The sequence below is a fragment of the Tiliqua scincoides genome, chromosome 3 (assembly GCF_035046505.1).
Source record: "Tiliqua scincoides isolate rTilSci1 chromosome 3, rTilSci1.hap2, whole genome shotgun sequence".
In the NCBI taxonomy this organism is placed as follows: domain Eukaryota; kingdom Metazoa; phylum Chordata; class Lepidosauria; order Squamata; family Scincidae; genus Tiliqua; species Tiliqua scincoides.
In genome coordinates, this window is record NC_089823.1 from 158,824,999 (window position 1) to 158,844,719 (window position 19,721).

Below are 19,721 nucleotides of genomic sequence, written 5' to 3' on the forward strand. Positions count from 1 at the left end.
ATTTGGCTTATTGACTCTGGACTCTGATTTGGCAACTCTGATTGATGGGAGTGATTTACTTGGCATCTGTGGACTGGAACTGGACTCACTTTTGCTTGCTGCACTGGTGAGTTGCACAAGAGGGACTGATCAGCCTTAAGCGGGCACAAGGATTGGGATTTGGCAGAACATCATTGTAGCAGAAAGATAATGTGATCCCCTATTTGTGTGCACCTGCTTTTGTGAGCTTTATAAATTCTGAGTTCTTGGGGTTTCCAGAAAACTAGAGTACTCAAACCTTTAAGTCTCTCCATTTGTTAATGACGGTGATAATGGTTCTTAATGCCACTGTTGACTGCTGTTCACTTTACATGGTTCAAATGTTATTCTGTTATAGTTTATTAAATATTTTATTACACTATTTGGTTCAGAATATTTTTTTTCCTGTTTTCCTCCTCTAAAAACTAGGGGCGTCTTATGGTCAGGTGTGTCTTATGGAGCGAAAAATACGGTAAATCCCCAGTACATACAAAAAGTTCCAGGAAAACATTCTGTAGTGTAGTGCTTTACTGTACTTGCAGTCAGAACAAAATGCAACAGCAAGTTGTCTGATGTGCAACATTTATTTTACAGTCTAGTAACACACAGAACAATTATCAGTTGTAACAAAAGCACTTATACACTGTATATGGGACCACGAAACGGATCTATCTTGCTTAACAGACAACAGTAGTTAATCAAAAGTTATGTAAGCAAGCAACCGAGTAGTCCAGAAGCAACAAACTACATATATGTTGCAACAACAGACATAACAGTGCTGTAACAACAAATCTTCAGGCATACAATTGTGATGAATCCCCTGTGTTTCCCTGATCTTTCCCTCCGAAAATTCGAACTTGCCTGCCAATTGGCTCGCTTCCCTGTCTGTTTTGTTCTCCTCCTCCAACCAGTGATGGCCATGATGCCACTCCATCAAATGTAAAAAACCTCCAGTACACAGGAAAGTGTGGCAGCAGAATACAGGTTGAGACTCATTATTCACGAGGGTTCCGTTCCCGAGACCTCCGCAATTAAAAAAATTCACGTAAACCAGAACCGGAAACGACTTATTTTGTGATTTTATGCAAATTGCGTAAATTTACGCAATTTGTGTAAGCACATTCGTAAATTACACAAATAACGTTAGATTCTACCATTTGGATACATAAATTAACTAAGACATATGCAAATAGTGCTGCAGCCTAAACCAATGTTCGGGCAGCCTATAGAAATTTACATTTAAATAGAAACCATCCAGGACAAAGGAAGAGGACTACAAGCAGGTGCTTAAAATATGAACAGTTTAATTCTATAGCTACTGTACTGTAAATACTGTACTGTAACATGCCTCATTAAAGTATGCAAACTGTTGCTAAATTGTAATACAATATCCTATAAAAGTTAGTGCAGTACTTTGCTGCAATTAATCACTGCAATAAATACCTGTACAGTTTCTGTAACTTACTGTTTATTAACACAACTTATGAGGGCACTGTACTGTGCCAGTACTATAAAATAAAAAAACATAAACTTGCATAAGCTTTTGTAAATGTCTTTTTTAAACTACTATTTACAGCTCTATTAAGGTGCTCCATCTGCTATTCCTGCCAGTAAGATACATCTGGAAAATTCAGTCTTGCCACTGGTCACTGGTGTATTGCCATTGAATATGGAGGTTCTATTAATTACTCCAATTGCAGGCGTTTTCCAGGTGGCTCAAGGAAATAGATGTCAGGACCTGTGGAGGCTGATAGCTCAGGGGTTGTGGAGGTGGAGGTTGAGGAATGAGGAGCTGTGGAGGTGCAGGCTGTGGGCTGAGGCTGCACAACTGCAGGTTTTACTTTAGTGACAAACATAATTATGGGAAGCTGCCTCTTCCTTTTCTTCTCCTCATCGAATAAATCCTGCAGTGGCTGCAGGCATGCTGTAATGCCTCTGGTGATATGAGCAGCTCTTTCCAGAGAAGGATCAAAATCTTGAATCATGTCCTTCAGTAACTGTGCCTGCTGAAACACTGCTGCAGATTTTTCCAGTGTTCACATCTGTGGCTCAGCCTCCTCTACATGTTCTGTGTCACCGTCATCCTCTTCATCTGTTGAGCTCAGCACGTCTGCCAGTTCCTCATTTGTCAGGGCATCACCTTGCTCCTCAATGTGCTCCTCTACATCTTCCTCTGCCATGTCACAGAAGCCTTCCCCACCAAATTCCCTGGCAATCTCCATGATAGCCCTGACCTCTTCATCAATATTGGAGAAGCCCCTAAAATCATGGACAACTTCAGCCCATATTGCCTTCCAGCAAGCAATGAGGGTTTCAGGCTGAACAGCATCTACACCCTCTGCCATGAAAATAATTGCATCAGCAATTGTAAAGTCTTTCCAGAAGGCCATGATGCTGCTCTCAGGATTGGCATCAAGGGCAGCACGGATCCTCCTAAAGGTGAGATGGGTATACACTTGATACACTTTATCACACCCTGATCAAGTGGCTGCAGGAGGGATGTTGTATTTGGAGGAAGGAACATCACCTTTACATTATCATCTTCAAAACAGAGAGAGTGGGGATGGCCAGGAGCATTGTCCAGTAATAAAAGGACATGGAATGGCAGCCCCTCATCCTGAAGATAGCATCACCTCAGGGACAAAACACTGGTGGAACCATTCTAAACATGTGGCTGTCACCCTTGCCTTTCTGTTGTGCTGCCAGAACACAGGGAGGCTGTGTTTGCTTTTGTTTTTAAGGACCCTGGGATTTTTAGCTTTGTAGATAAGGCTTTATCATGTGCCCTGCTGTAGATAAGGCTTTATCATGTGCCCTGCTGCATTTCCACAGAGTACCAGAATCAGGCGGTCTTTCATTGCCTTGAACCCCAGGGCCTGTCTTGCACTCTTGTGGATGTAGGTTCTGTTGGGCATTTTTTTCCAAAAAAGACCTGTCTCGTCACAATTAAAAACCTGCTCTGGAAGATAGCCCTTGTCCTTGATTATTTGCTGGAAGTGTGCTGGAAATTCTGATGCTGCCTGTTCATCAGCTGATGCAGATTCTCCCATGATTCTGAGGTTTTTTAGGTTGTACCATTTAATGTACCCAGCCATCCTTTACTTGCCTTGAAATCCTTCCTCTGGCTCTCATTCACTCCCTTATCGTAGTGCTGATAAAGGCTGAGTGCTTTCTCTTGAAGAACTGCTCCATCCACTGGGACATGTTTCTGGTTCATATCCTCCAGCCAGATGTTCAGTGCTTTCTCTGTCTTAACAAGTGCCACATCACGTACCACAAATATCCGTTTTGCAATGGTAGGCTCAGCTTTTACATTGGCATGTATTTCAGCCTCCTTCAGCTTGATTGCTCTAATACTGGACTCATTTTTTCCAATTTTGCGCCCAACCTTAGTTGCAGACATCCCACTTTTCAGCATGTCCAGAATTTTAATCTTCTCACTAAGAGTCAGCACCTTACGCACCCTCTTCTCTGTACCCTTTGTGGTACTGGTACTGCTTTCAGCACTTGGTTGCTTTTTTGAAGCCATTTCTGTTCTTTCACAGTGTGGGTTCTGCCTATCTCTGTGCAAAATCACCAGCACAAGACAGAAGAGTTGTGAACTGGTGGGCGGAGCTTTGTCTGTTTACCAAACTGCCTCCACCTTAGTGCTTGGGAACTGCCAGCACAACCCTGTGCATGTCTACTCTGAAGTAAATGAAATTTTATTCAATAGTGCTTACTCCCAGGAAAGTGTATAGGATTGCAGGCTGCATCTGAAACTGCTAAACTGCCTCCACCTTAGTGTGTGGGAACTGCCAGCACAAACCTGTAGATGTCTACTCTGAAGTAAATGCCATTTTATTCAATGGTGCTTACTCCCAGAAAATGGTATAGGATTGCAGGCTGCATCTGAACCTGTTCCCTACTGTATGCAGAATTTTGTTCTGCTATTTAAAAATGCTCCTTATGGTGCTTGTATACTGTAACTTTTAAAAACATTTGGGGGGATGGGGGCTTCAACAAGGAAATGAGGGAACTTGCTTTGGGACTGCTTGATGGGAACTTTGTGGATTGGGGGTACTGCACCATACCTTATGCTGTGTGCAGCGCACAAGGCAGGTGCAATATTAATGAGCCATTTCTACAGCTCTTTACGGAGACTGCGGAACATCTGCGCTTGCACATGAAGTTTGTGGAGCCTCAGATGGTGGGGGCTTCTGTGGCGTTTACAGCACCTACACCAGGCACTTGCACTCAAAGAGCCATAGAAAAGGCTCTTTACAGAGACTACAGAATCTTTTGAGCCTGCATGCGATGATGGGGGGGGGGGTTCTATTGTGTTTGCTAAGCCCGCCCACACCAGATGTGAGTTAAGGAAACCTCTTCCAGGCTCCAGGGGCTATATCTGCGCCTGTGCAAGTAGCATCCATGTTTTCACTCTCGGAGCTGCCTACAAGTGGAGGCGATTGAGGTTTCCAACAATGTTTTAAGGTACAGTATGTGATGTGAGTGACACTTAGTTTCCTCCCCCACCTGAGACGTGTTAAGACAAAAACATAAATAAATAATTCACCCTAAGGTTAATTAGGCTACACCTGTAATTATTTAAAGACCACTTCTCTATGCTGCTCATGATCTTGTGCATTTTAATCATACCTGGCACACATTTTATCCACACAGCCCAGTCCTAACCAACTCGCCATCACTGATGCAGCCACAATACAGGCTCAAAGTAAAGGCTGGAGGACCCACAAGAACATAAGAACAGCCCCACTGGATCAGGCCATAGACCCATCTAGTCCAGCTTCCTGTATCTCACAGTGGCCTACCAAATGTCCCAGGGAGCACACCAGATAACAAGAGACCTCATCCTGGTGACCTCATCCTCAAACCCTTGCATTGGCATTCTGACATAGCCCATTTCTAAAATCAGGAGGTTGCACATACACATCATGGCTTGTAACCCATAATGGATTTTTCCTCCAGAAACTTGTCCAATCACCTTCTAGAGGCATCCAGGCCAGATGCCGTCACCACATCCTGCGGCAAGGAGTTCCACAGACTGACCACACGCTGAGTAAAGAAATATTTTCTTTTGTCTGTCCTAATCCTCCCAACATTCAATTTCAGTGGATGTCCCCTGGTTCTGGTATTATGTGAGAGTGTAAAAAGCATCTCCCTATCCACTCTGTCCATCCCCTGCATAATTTTGTATGTCTCAATCATGTCCCCCCTCAGGTGTCTCTTTTCTAGGCTGAAGAGGCCCAAACGCCATAGCCTTTCCTCATAAGTAAGGTGCCCCAGCCCAGTAATAATCTTAGTCGCTCTCTTTTGCACCTTTTCCGCTTCCACTATGTCCTTTTTGAGATGTGGCGACCAGAACTGGACACAATACTCCAGGTGTGGCCTTACCATTGATTTATACAACGGCATTATAATATTAGCCGTTTTGTTCTCAATACCTTTTCTAATGATCCCAAGCAGAAGAATTGGCCTTCTTTACTGCTGCCGCACATTGGGTCAACACTTTCATCGACCTGTCCACCACCACCCCAAGATCTGATCTGTCACAGACAGCTCAGAACCCATTAGCCTAGATGTTAAGTTTTGATTTTTTGTCCCAATGTGCATGACTTTACACTTACATTGAAATGCATCTGCCATTTTGCTGCCCATTCTGCCAGTTTGGAGAAATCCTTCTGGAGTTCCTCACAATCACGTCTGGTCTTCATCACTCTGGTGTCGTCTGCAAACTTTGCCACCTCACTGCTCAACCCTGTCTCCAGGTCATGAAGTGGTTGAAAAGCACCGGTCCCAGGACAGATCCTTGGGGCACACCGCTTTTCTCTCCACTGTGAAAATTGCCCATTGACACCCACACTCTGTTTCCTGGTCTTCAACCTGGTCTCAATCCAGGAGAGGACATGCCCTCTAATACCCTAACTGTGGAGTTTTTTCAGTAGCCTTTGGTGAGGGACCGTGTCGAACACCTTCTGAAAGTCCAGATATATAATGTCCACGGGCTCTCCCACATCCACATGCCTGTTGACCTTTTCAAAGAATTCTAAAAGGTTTGTGAGGCAAGACTTACCCTTACAGAAGCCATGCTGATTCTCCCTCAGCAAGGCCTGTTCGTCTATGTGCTTTGAGATTCTATCTTTGATGAGGCATTCCACCATCTTACCCTGTATAGATGTTAGGCTGACCAGCCTATAGTTTCCCAGATCCCCCCTCTTTCCCTTTTTAAAGATTGGTATGACATTTGCTATCCTCCAATCCACTGGCGCCGTGGCCGTTTTGAGGGACAAGTTGCATATTTTAGCAAGAGATCAGCAACTTCATTCTTATTGACTTATTGATCTTTAATTTATCAATGAGGTCTGAAACATCTCTTCCAACCTCTATCTGACTTAATTCCTTAGTCAGGAGGGGCTGTTCAGGTAGCGGTATCTGCCCAAGGTCTTCTGCCATGAAGACCGATGCAAAGAACTCATTCAATTTCTCTGCCATCTCTAAGTCTCCTTTTATCTCCCCTTTCCCTCCTTCACCATCCAGACGGCCAACCACTTCTCTGACGGGTTTCCTGCTTCTAATATATTTGAAGAAGCTTTTATTATTCTCCTTAATGTTGCTGGCCATAATAATAATAATAATAATAATAATAATAATAATAATAATAATAATAATAATAATAATAATACAGGTATTTATATACCGCCTTTCTTGGTCTTTATTCAAGACTTTATTCAAGGCAGTTTACATAGGCAGGCTATTTAAATCCCCGTAGGGATTTTTACAATTGAAAGAAGGTTCTATCTTTCAAGAACCACAACATTCAGATGTTTCTTTCTGATCTGGTTTCACATTCTGGCCTCCATCCTCCCATGCTCATAGCAGATGGAATAACTCGGCTCAGCTTGTCAGCTGCTTCAAGGTCACACGGTGCCGGTGGCCTCGAACTGGCGACCTTGTGGATGTTATCTTCAGGCAAATGGAGGCTCTACCCTCTAGACCAGACCTCCTGCCCTCATCATTCCTCATAGTTCCTCCTGTTCCTCATAGTCTCGCTTGGCCTCCCGTATCACCTTCTTACATTTCTTTTGCCATTGTTCCTTTTTATTCTCTTCGTTAGGGCAAGACTTCCATTTATGGAAGGAAGCTTCCTTGCCCTTTACAGCCTCTCTAACTTGGCTGGTTAGCCATGCAGGCACCCTTCTGGACTTAGTGGAGCCCTTCTTCCTTTGCGGTATACACTTCCGCTGGGCCTCTATTACTGTTGTTTTAAGCAGCCTCCATGCACTCTGAAGAGATTGGACTCTTTTTACCTGCCCTTTCAACCTCCTTCTAACCAGCCTCCTCATTTGAGGGAAATCTGCTCGTCAGAAGTCAAGGGTTTTTGTGAGAGATTTGCCCGGTATTCTTCCCCCAACGTGCATGTTGAAACGGATCACAGCATGATCACTGTTCCCCAACGGCTCCGTAACATTGACATCTCTAACCAGGTCCTGAGTACCGCACAATATTAAATACAGAGTCACCTGTCCTCTGGTGGGTTCCATGACTAGCTGCTCTAAGGCACAGTCATTTAACATGTCAAGGAATTCGGTCTCTTTTTCGTGACCAGAACACAAATTGACCCAGTCTATATGAGGATAATTGAAGTCCCCCATGATTACAACCCTGTCCCTCCTTGTCACCTCCCTGATCAGTTTCCTCATTTCAAAGTCCCCTTCCAGTTTCTGGTCTGGAGGATGATAGTACGGCCCCAGTATTACATCGCTCCTAAGGCCTGGTAATTTAGCCCACAGAGATTCTATGGTGGAGTCGGATCTGCCTTCAACCTCTACTTTGCTGGATTCTATCCCTTCCTTAACATAAACGGCCACCCCACCTCCAACACACACTTCCCTGTCCCTCCTGTAGAGTTTATAGCCCGGGATTGCGGTATCCCACTGATTTTCCGCATTCCACCAGATTTCCATTATGCCCACTATGTCAATGTTTTCCCTTGTCACCAGACATTCCAGTTATCCCATCTTTGCTCAGAGACTTCGGGCATTCGCATAAAAGCATTTGTACATGGAATGCCCCAGGATGGCTGCTTATTAGCTCCTTTGTCCCCGCATCCTCTCACTGTGCCAAACCGTCTATCACATTCCATCATGCTGCCATTCCCAATTTCTTCTCCTACTCTGCCTTTGTCTTGTTGTTCTCTAACCTCCCCATCCTCATTCCATAGGGATGAGGAGTCCCGAACTGGATGCCCCTCAGCTCTGTCAGCCTTTCCCTGGGGATCAGTTTAAAAGCTGCTCTGCCACCTTTTCAATGTTATACGCCACCAGTCTGGTTCCATTCTGGTTCAAGTGAAGCCCGTCCCTCTTGTACAGGCCCCACTTGTCCCAAAACGTTCCCCAGTGCCTAACGAATCTAAACCCCTCCTTCCTACACCACTGTCTCATCCACGCATTGAGACCCCTGATCTCCGCCTGCCTAGCTAGCCCTGCACGTCCCATCCTTCAAGTAGTAAGACAGGGCATAAGTCAAGCTACCAATTGTAGAGGCTTGTGTTAATTTTGTCTGTTTGCAGTCCTTCCAACACATGTACAGACCAAAGTCCCAGGGTTAACTTGCAACCCTTCCAGTCTGATGTAAGACACATGAGATCCAGCTCCATCTGCTGGTATCAATCATTATTACATCTGAAAATGTTTTTTCTGCCATGTGTTTCTTTATTCACTTTTCTTGCCCATTTTGTTTATCACTTTTTGCTTAGACTTTACACACACACACACACACACACACACACACACGTTATTATTCTGTGCTCAGAAGGGAGTAAGCACACTCACCATTAAGTAAGACCTTGAGTCAGCCTGCAGATGCTGAGAGCTCCTTCCCTACCTTGACAAATGGGTAAACTGTTATTTCCTCATCTCCTTCAATACCCACCAGCTTGCTAAACTACTTCATTAACTCAACAAGTGGGTTCCATCCCTTGAAACTTATGCTACAATGAAATGGTTAGCCTTTGAAGTACAAGATGATGCTGTTTTTTTTCCTTAACTGTATAATCCCAGCCTTGTCTTTTGCAGACTCATTTAAAATTGCAGTTAACATTTATTGTATTTCTAAAACAGAAAACACTTGTTTCTTCCAATTTTTGACATAGTAGAAATCAACTCTTCATAACTCAAATATCTTGTGCATTAGAAATAATAATTACTGAACATATACACACCCAACTTGATCCCAGCTATTCAAAAAAGAGAGTCACAATGCAATGGTTTTACTGCATTTTGAATTATGTGCAGGGTTAGAATCCAGCAAATTTCCTCGGGAAAAGACATTTCCATTAAGGGACTGATTTGCTATATCAAGTACGTTGCAACTTCTACAGTGTAATGCATGTTTAAATTCTGTTAAGTTTAGTGGAATTTTATAAATGAATTATGTGTTTAGACTTGGGTCCCAACCCCAAGGTCTCCCATTATGTTTTTGCAAGTATTCCAAAATATGGAAAAATCTGAAATCCAAAATACCTCTGGTTCCAAGCACTTCAGATAAAGGGTACCCAACCTGTAGTTCACTTTCTTCCTTGTTTAGTCTTAAACACTATGACAAGAAGGATTCCAGAGAGATAGCCACATTTATGTGTTACATCAAAAATGAGATTTGTGAACTACAGGTGGTGCCTCAGTATCCACTGATTTGACTCACCACTGATACTGGGGTCTACAGTGAAATGTCTTGTAACAAGGAAAAACACCAAAGTCCAATTTCTTACCTTCGTGCTGTTAAACCGCACCAGTTGCAAGCTTCTCTGGGTTAAAAATAGCTTTAATAATAATAACTTTATTTTTACCCCGCCTTTCTCCCCGAGGGGACTCAAGGCAGCTTACGTTAAAACAGATTAAAAACATAATTTAAAACAAATAAAAACATATTAACACATATCATAAAAACAGCAGTCACATAAAAAATAGTCAGGTAAAAAGAGCATAGAGCAGCAAATCATAAAAGAATCAGGCCTGTAAAAAATATTAAAAGATGTTGAAAAGATGTTAAAAAGGCTGAGAACTCAGAAGGCTTGTTTAAACAGAAGGGTCTTCAGGCCTCGCCGAAAAGTCTCAAGAGAGGGAGCCATTCTTAAGTCAAGGGGAAGGGATTTCCATAGCGTTGGTGCCACTGCTGAGAAGGCCCTATTTCTTGCCACCACCCCACGTACCTCCCTAGGCGGCGGCACTTGTAAAAAGGCCTTCTCTGATGACCTAAGAGGACAAGCCGGATTGTACGGGAGTAGGCGATCTCTAAGATATCCTGGCCCAGAGCAGTACAGGGCTTTAAAGGTCAAAACCAGCACCTTGCATTGGGCCCGGAAACGAATGGGCAGCCAATGCAGCCACTGGAGAAGCGGACTGACAGAGTCAAACCGCCTACCTCCAGTAACTACACGGGCCGCCACATTCTGCACTAGCTGCTGTTTCTGAACCATCTTCAAGGGCAGCCCCACATAGAGCGTGTTACAATAACCTAACCTTTAAAGACCCACTTTCAGGTTTCTTGCTCCTCAATTCTTGCCCCAAAATTCATCGGTATAGAAGCTATTCTGCATTCAGCCACTAGATGGGGAGAATAATCAAATCTAATTAAATAAGTTCATTCCATTAAGAGCAATGGAGGAGCAAGAAACCTAGATGTGGGTTTTTAAAGGTATTTTCCACTGTTTTGGTATCAACTGATTTTTTTAATCCACTGGGGGTTCTGGAACAGAACTCCAGTGGATAACAAGGCACAACCTGTACTCGACTTTAAAGTACCACAAAACTCTTTTTTGTTATGGCAAGAAAGAAAATTCTCAGAACTATAATACTGTATTATTCAAAGTATGACCTGCTTGGTTTCTCCCTTCACCTCTGCATTAGAATTTTTTTATTTTTTTTATTCCATGATGAGCACTTATTTAGTAAATTTTTGTCCCACCTTTCCATCACTTAGTGAATGCCCAAAGTGGCTAACATCAATCATAAATCCATGAGATCCATATATGTAATTACAATATAAAATAAAAACATTACACAATAAATACCCACAGCAAACAATATCCTGCACACATTAGCAATAAACAATTGAAGAGAGACTCACAGTAAAGAATGTGGCTTAACAACATAAGCAGCAGCCATAAATAATACAAATAATTCAGATTAAAAGATGTAGTCGTAAATGGCAAGCAGAAAGATGCATGAACAGAGAGGCATAAAGCAATTGGTGTTAACATAAACTCTTCCACTCACATAACCACACAAAAGCCGAACGAAACAGAAATGTTGTCAGTTCCTGCCAAACACCTCAAGGGAGAGTGCAGCATTCAAAATCTCCAAGGATAGAGATCCATAACTACAAGGCCATCACTACCCCTGGCTTCTATCAGGGTAGTACCTGTAGGAAGACTGTCTTAGGACACTTCTGTTATGCTACACTTACAATTTATAGCACAATCACATTGCAAGTGCACTGATTTATCACAATTAAACAACTTAGAGAAACAGCACTCTGTGCTGTGGGTAGAATTCCAATATTCTAATCACCAATACAAAAGAGAAAAAAAATCTACTATCCAACATGAGATACAGGCTAGGTTCAGATGAAATGGGAAGTTACAACTATGAGAACAAGCCTCTGGTAGCTATGAGCTAAAAAGGTCTGAGCTATTTGGGATAAGGGGACATGACCCCTTGCTCCAAAATTGTGCCAGGTCTACCTCCAATCCTGCGCTGGATACAGCGCAGGCCACCTGGCTGCACACCAGTTAGGACTGAGCTGACAATTTTTGGGTTTTTTAAATCAAGATCAAACCATGGTTTCAGATCCGTTTTTTCACCCATCTTTAGCAAACAAGTCCCAGTTCCTCAAGTTTTCATTATCCCAGAACTGAGGTTTACTTCAAACCAAAAACAGAAGCTTTCACTCTTCTTTTCTTGAAAGGAGAGGGAGCAACAACAACTACAACAGTATTACCAAGACTCTGTTTTGTAGTGGTAAACCATGATTTCCTGTTACAGCTGAACTTCAAACACCAAAAGTGATGTGGCACCTTAGAAGGAGCCCAATTTATGAGCATGAGTCAAAACAGGTATCTTTACAATGGCTTTCAGTACAAAAGTGGTAGTATTGCAGAACATTTCACTACAATTATGTTTTATACATCAGTGGTTCTCACACATTTAGCACTGGGACCCACTTTTGAGAATGAGAATCTATCAGGATCCACTGGAAATTATGTCATGACTAGAAGTGACATCATCAAGCAGGAAAATTTTTCACAATCCTAGGCTGCAATCCTACTCTCACTAACCCAGGAGTAAGTTCCATTTACTATCATTGTTGAAAGAATATAGATCAGGGATGTCAAACATAAGGCCCAGGGGCCAGATGTGGCCCCTGGAAACTTTTTATCCGGCCCTCAGGCTCTCAGCTGCCGAGCAATGCTGAGGTGTTACTGCTGAAACAACTGTCCACAAGAAAATTGGGCCCTCCCATATCTTGAAATATGATCAAGATTTGCATATTTTATCTTCTGTCATTTGCAGTTAATGAGAAAAAAGTGCTGATTTCTGGCCATCAACTGCTTAATGATGTCACTTTCTGGTTAATGACATCACTTCCGGCCCTCAGCAGGCGTCCTGAATGCTAACTTCGGCTCTCTGAATGAAACGAGTTTGACACTCCTGATGTACAGGTGCGTAACATTTTCCCAAATGCAGTTACATACCATGGTAGCATCAAGTCAATATATTAAAAATAAAATATTGGAATGGGGACACACCTGAAATTGGCTCATGACCCACCTAGTGGGTCCTGACCCACAGTTTGAGAAACAGTGCTATACATAATTGTACTTCATATATTAAATATAGATTAATATATTCTAATATTCTGATTTGGCAGAGTTCTCTTCTGATTTGGCAGAGATGGGGAAACCTCAACAGCCTGACAAGTTATTGCTTGAACTCAGAGGAAGAATTTTGCCAGAAGTTTGCAGCATGTGCCAAGTCAGCAGTGTGAGGTCAAAGTGCATTACAGAAAGGTTCTGTAGACAAATGTAGAGATCAAGTCTTGCACAGCAGGGAAGAGTTGCTATCTAGACACTATACTATAGAAGTGGAAACTTATTATGAACATTTTTATAAATAAAAACTTGAATATTTCAGAACTAAACAGTCAGATTTATGATAAAGTCAGCTTAAATAACATTGGTTGCAATACTAACCACACTTTCCTGAGAGTGAGCCCCACTGAATTACTTCTGGACTTACTTCTGAGCAGACCTGGTTAGGATTCTGCCCATTGTTTCTTATTAGTCCAAGAAAAATTGGATCAGGGTCCACAAATTATGGCTCAGCAGCCACATCAGCCCATCAACACATTCAACAACAAAACTACACAGTTAACCCAGGAATTAAAAGTTTGCAGGTCATGGCTCAGAAAACTGAAGAAGGTGTTTCTAATAACTTGAATAGTAAGGACAACATATTTGCAAAAATACTTTCCTATAAACAGTGCTCTGTGAACCCTTAGCTCAACTGCTTCCAATTTTTAACTTTCAGCCTGATTCTTATGCACATTGCCCTACCCCTGCATTTAGTGTAACTTACCTACAAGTAAGGAAAATACAAACATCCCCTTGGTAATAATAATACTAATTAATAATAAAACAAGCAGATCTTACCACATTCTATTCAAGTTATCCTTTCTAGAAAATAAAAGCCTACCACGTAAATGAGATAAATAAGTGCTACCATAGCATCAGTGGGTACAGAGAACAATCCTAGGCTTCCAAATGACCTACAATTGACTGCACTGCTTATAAATTTCAGTTATCACCTTATTCTTTAAGTTCTGGAGAATCCTGTTTTATAGGTACATCCATTGTCTGAAAAAAATGTAAAACATGAATGGGTGCCCTATACTGTACTACAATCTGCTATTCCTAACTCTCCAGTTAACTTAATCAGGTCATGGATGTTGTTTTTTTTAAAATGAATCCCTTAGCTTCTCCCTCCCCAATGCTGTTTTTTTTTGTGGGGGGAAGGGGGAAGAGCGATAATTTGGGGCTGTTGTTTTCTGTTCTGGGCACATATGCAAATTGGAAACATGCCTTTTCTTATGGTTTTAGTAGCAAATTAGATCTATGAAGATCTAAAACATAAAGCTATAGATTAACATAAGAGATCCTAAATGTGCTTCTAACAAAATAAGAAACAATTAAGTATAAGAAACAGTTAAGTATAAAAAAATAAGAAATTAAGTATAAGAAACAATTAAGATTGATATTGTTGATAATAATCAAGTACTGTATTAACAAACAGTGACTGGATATACTGTGTTACACTGCAAGGTAAAGCAGCCCCCTATAACATATAGCAGAGTATGTGATCAGGATGTAAGACTGCTGTTTCTCACACATTTTCTTTCACTTTCATGTAACCCATTTATAGATAGAAGGTAAGAATCTTGATTATGGTTTGAATTACCTGCTGCACAAACTTAACAGTGTGAAAACTCCTATCAGTGCTTCAAGATCACTCTCTGTAACTGATATTACACTACTGCACTTATATTACTATTTCACTCAAAGCCACAAGACTAACATCTTTTTTTAAAAAAAACCAGGAACATAACTCTATTTGAATGCGCTTTTCTTCAAAGCAAATCCTGAGCTGATCCAAAATCATTGTTTCAAGACTGTATTTAATGTAGCTTTCTAACTGAAGTCCAGGACAACATCTGAGGACAACTTCATTTCTTACACAAAAGCACAAGTGACTCACACATTTGCAATTAATGTGTAACATTTAACCAAGGAGAATGGTAAACATTTTGTGGCGCAATGGCATCCAAGCCACATTTCACCATGCAGGAGATTAAATTCCAAGCAATAATCTCTAAGTTTCCATTAAATTAATGCACAAAACTTTCTTCATCAGTTGCCAGGTTCCATCAGTTAATAAGGCCTTAAAGAAAGGACACTAACAAACAAATTTTATAAATATGAAGAAAGCATGCCTATTAACAAGTACAGATCAAGTTGCTGGGATGACAAAAATTAGGCAAACTTTTTTTCAAGTGAACACTGAAGCAAAATGTTTGAATGTCAAGGGGGAACACTGCACAGCGCACACACTGATTGAACATTCCCCTACAACAGATATTGATTAATACAGACTCCCCCATGTTCAATTGTTAGCCAAACTAGAACTTCCTGTCTGAAATTCTTGGATGTATTTGAGCATCATGAAAGTACTGGTTTGATTTCAAAGTGTTGATTGTCATTCTGGCTCGCCAACAGTTCTTGCAACTGTACAATCATTTTAATTTGAATCCCACCCCCTTCACAGGCCCAATCCGCCACCCCCGCCCCACATCGTTCTGCCTTCCCCCCATCCCTGCACTAGACTTACCTGCTCTGGTAGACCCCCATAATTTCACCAGCGCATGCAGTAAGGCCCTGGCCTTCCTGTCAGCATGCCTGGGCCTTGTGCTGTCACGAAACACTTTACAACACTTTTGCAACAGCATGCGCCACTGGCACAGGCCCTCAAAAGGATTGGGTGAAGTCATTCAGATCAATGCTGCTCTGATATGGGCTTGGAACTCTGAGCAAGCAGCAAACACAGCAATATAACTATTATGAAATGAACAAAGTTCATGATGCAGTTACTGATTCCTTTTAGACAGCGTCACAGTGAGTCCATGGAAGGTGGGCTAGTCCCAAAAAATATCTTGCAGTGGGGCTAAGGAAGTGACATTTCTGAAACAATGTTCGATTCAGCAATAGTTTCAGTTGTTGCAGGACAAATCTAATTGAGGAAAAGCATTCCTGTATTAGGTCTGAAAAGAAGACATACAAATTGCTTACGTTTTCATTATCACTACTTTTACATAATGCATGAATCTGAAGAAATTATTTGCCAAACAAAGTAAGTAGTTCATACAATTATGTTATTTTCAGAGTCTGACAATATGCCTGAAAGTGCTTTTAACCCAACAAGGACTGGTCCTTTTATGGATCAGTGAGTGACTGACTGAAAACAGAAAGCAGAGAGTAGGAATAAATGGACAAATTTCACAAATGAGACAAATGAGACAAATGTCATAAATGGACAAATGAAGTGAACTAAGGTACCCCAAACATCTGTATGAGTACTTTCTACAAGTCAAGACCGTCCTCAGCATTTCGATCAGGAGGGTGATAGCCTGTAGTAAATTATTATTTAGGCCTATTATTCCCAACAGTAATGATTCCTTGGAGAAGCTTGCTTCCCCTAAGTTTTCCAGTTTGTTGGATTCTGTACCCTCTTTGAAATACAGACATACATCATTCTCAATAATCCTTTCCTGTTCTTTTTAGTGTGTGTACTCTGGAACGACCATATCCCACTGGTTCTCTCCATTCCATCAGGTTTTTGTTATGTCCACCATATCTATGTTCTCCTTTGCAACCAGACATTCCAGCTTCTATCTTGGCTTGATGCTTCAACTGCAGAAAGCACTGTCAGCCTTATTACCTGCATCATACAATCACAGGAGTCATATGAGACACACTAAAGATTTTAATATCCACAAATGTATGTGTCCATTAAAAGCAACTGGAAGTGACACCCAAACATTTTTAAGTACTGGGCCTTCCAATAAAAATTATCCATCCTTGAATCTAGGATTGTGCAATTCTATTAGCACTGGTGTTCCAGACAGCCAGCATACTAGCTGACTCTGACATTCCCTAAACAAGTCTCTTTCTCCAACCTAATCCTGATAGCTGCGCGAAGTACCATCTTTTATAAAACTTCTTCCTAACCATTCCTGTGTTTTCCATTGCAAATACTGTACTTATTACACTCAGCCAACCACATTCCCTAATAGCACTCACAGTGCAATTCTAGGCATGTCTACTCAGAAGTAAGACTCATTAATTTGCACAGGACCCCCATGGAAATGCATCTAGCTCCAATTCCATCTTAGAAGTGAACTAGAAAGCCTTGAGCAAGTCAGTACCTACTTAGTCCAGGCCCCTTACATATAACATGACAGTAAATACTGCTCTACCTTACAGGGTTGTTTTAAGTATTGAATGTACTTGTGATCAAACAAAAAAAGTGCTATATAAACACAAAATATCACTGTTAACTAGCTTTCACCCCAACACACTGTGTAGTCTCTCTTTTATACACACACTCACTTAACCATATACTGGCATACCCCACCTGCATGCGAACTTCATCAACCTTGGCCAACATCACAGACTTACCTTGGACTGCAATTCTATGTACCCTTGAGCATAAACCCCACTGAAGTCCACAGGACTTTCCTCCAAATAAACCTGCACAGGAATAGCCTGTCAGGAGCCTCCCTAGCTCTTTGGTGCATGAGGGTGTCAGGGATGGCACAAGTCAGGTAGGGCACTGGTTGAGGGCTTCGGCCCATTCAGCTGGACTAACCCCCTGGTAGCACCCAAACCACAAACAGGCATGAACAGGGGTGCTATGCAGAGCCTAGGGCAGGACTTTGCCCTAGGGCCACCAGCAAGCGGACTCCAGCACTGCACAAAGTTGTGTCCTCCATCTTACCGTCATATACCATTGGAACACTTCAGTCACACAGACATGCAAACACACACCCCCAACAAATTCTTTACTTGGCCACCCCTACCTTGCCATGACACCCGGCAGCACCTTGCCGTGACATCTAACAACCCTGCCTTGCCATGACACCCAGCAGCCCCTGCCTTGTCATGACACCCAGCAGCACCTTGCCGTGACATCTAACAACCCCTGCCTTGCCATGACATCCAGCAGCCCCTGCCTTGCCATGACACCCAGCAGCCCCTGTCTTGCCATGACACCCAGCAGCACCTTGCCGTGACATCTAACAATCCCTGCCTTGTCATGACACCCAGCAGCACCTTGCCGTGACACCCAGCAGCCCCTGCCTTGCCATGACACCCAGCAGCACCTGCCTTGCCATGACACCCAGCAGCACCTTGCCGTGACATCTAACAACCCCTGCCTTGCCATGACATCCAGCAGCCCCTGCCTTGCCATGACACCCAGCAGCCCCTGTCTTGCCATGACACCCAGCAGCACCTTGCCGTGACATCTAACAATCCCTGCCTTGTCATGACACCCAGCAGCACCTTGCCGTGACACCCAGCAGCCCCTGCCTTGCCGTGACACCCAGCAGCCCCTGCCTTGCCATGACACCCAGCAGCACCTTGCCGTGACACCCAGCAGCCCCTGCCTTGCCATGACACCCAGCAGCCCCTTGCCTGACACTCAGCAGCCCCTTGCGGTGGCACCCTCCCACTCTCCCCTTCACAGCCAACCCCCTCCAACTAACACACAACACCTCAGGCTCAGCCCTCCCTCCGCCGTGGCAGCATGACTTACCTTGTGCCTCCAGCCTTCACCCCCCTGTTGCCCACCTCCCTCAGCCCTAGCAGATCGCTACACCAGTACTAGCTGAGCACTAGAGAGAAGCAACTCAGGGGAGCCATTTCTCAAGAGTCTTCCCCACCCTTCCTGCCCCTGACAACCCCCTCCCAGCCCAGCCCAGCTCAGCTCACCCCACCCCACCCAACGCCCCTCCTCCGCAGCTGGCCCCCTGCCCGCGCCGCCTTCCCCTGGCGCCGGAGAAGCTCTAGCGGGAGGAGGAAGAAGCAGCGGGGTCGAGTGGCAGCTGTTGCTCTCCAGGCTGGAGCGCGCAGGACGCCCGGCCACGCTCACCTCTGCTCTGCTCGGGCCGCGCCGCCTCCTTCCTCTCCTGCGGGCGAGGGGGGTCCTGGTGATGCCGGCAGCCGCGAGCGTCACTGCCGGGAAGGCGGCTGGGCGGGTTTCCTCGCGCAGCCTGCCGGTCCCCCCCCCCCCCGGGAACGTGCAGCAGCCGGCGGCGGCCCGTGGGCTCTGGGACGTTGATGAGGAAGGGGGTGGGCGGCCTGTGGCTGACTGGCAGGCGAGCGCTGGCTCCTCACGTGACGGGCTTGTCATGTTGCGCAGCCGTCTGACGTCCAGGTGGCACAGCCCACCCCGAGAGCAGGGGGAGCGGGGCTGCTCTCCTCCGTGCGCCCGGCGAGAGCGTGCAGAGAGGGGTCGAGAAGCTGGCTGAGGCGGGCGGCAGCAGCAGGCAGGGCAGGGGTCGTCTGTGTCACCGCGAAACCAGCCTGTAGGGCTCCCCCCGCATGTTGTCCCCGCGGGTTTACTCTTGGGCTTGCGACATGAGGGCAGGAATGTTTCCCCCAAGTAACAGCAGCCCAGCACTAGAGGAGGTGCCATTTCGGGTCAGTGGGGCTTGCTCCCCCCAGGCAAGTGTGGATGGGATGGCGGTCTTACAGCCCAATTCTATGCATGTCTGCTTAGAAGTAAGTCCCAGTATAGTCAGTCTTATGTGGCTAGGATGGCAGCCTTTAGTCCTACAGAGTTCAACGACCCTGGTACGTGCATGCATGAGATTATAGCAGCCGAACATGCAGGAGCTTTTGAACAGAAGGAGCTTTTCCCTCCCTTGGTATGAAGAAAAATTGTAATTGTGGGGGGAGGAAATTGCTTGTGTTATATTTCTTCCTGGCAGACTAACGTAAGGACAGGCCCACTGGATCAGGCCAAAGGTCCATCTGGTCCAGCCTCCTGTATCTCATGGTGGCCCACCAGATTCCTCAGGGAGCGCACTAA

At 44.0% G+C, this 19,721-nt stretch overlaps 1 protein-coding gene across 3 annotated transcripts in view; it reads right to left on the bottom strand.

Annotated features, from left to right (window-relative positions):
* SGMS1 (sphingomyelin synthase 1) overlaps window positions 1-18,988 on the bottom strand; it is a 98,247-nt gene extending 79,259 nt beyond the window's left edge. For 2 of the 3 annotated variants that reach the window (XM_066620026.1, XM_066620024.1), the window contains exon 1: window positions 18,780-18,988. The gene's annotated coding sequence lies outside the window, so the exon portion shown is untranslated. Of the gene's footprint in view, window positions 1-18,443; window positions 18,504-18,779 lie in introns of those variants that run through there. The other variant, XM_066620025.1, reaches the window with a different exon arrangement.
* Between the last annotated feature and the right edge of the window lie 733 nt (window positions 18,989-19,721).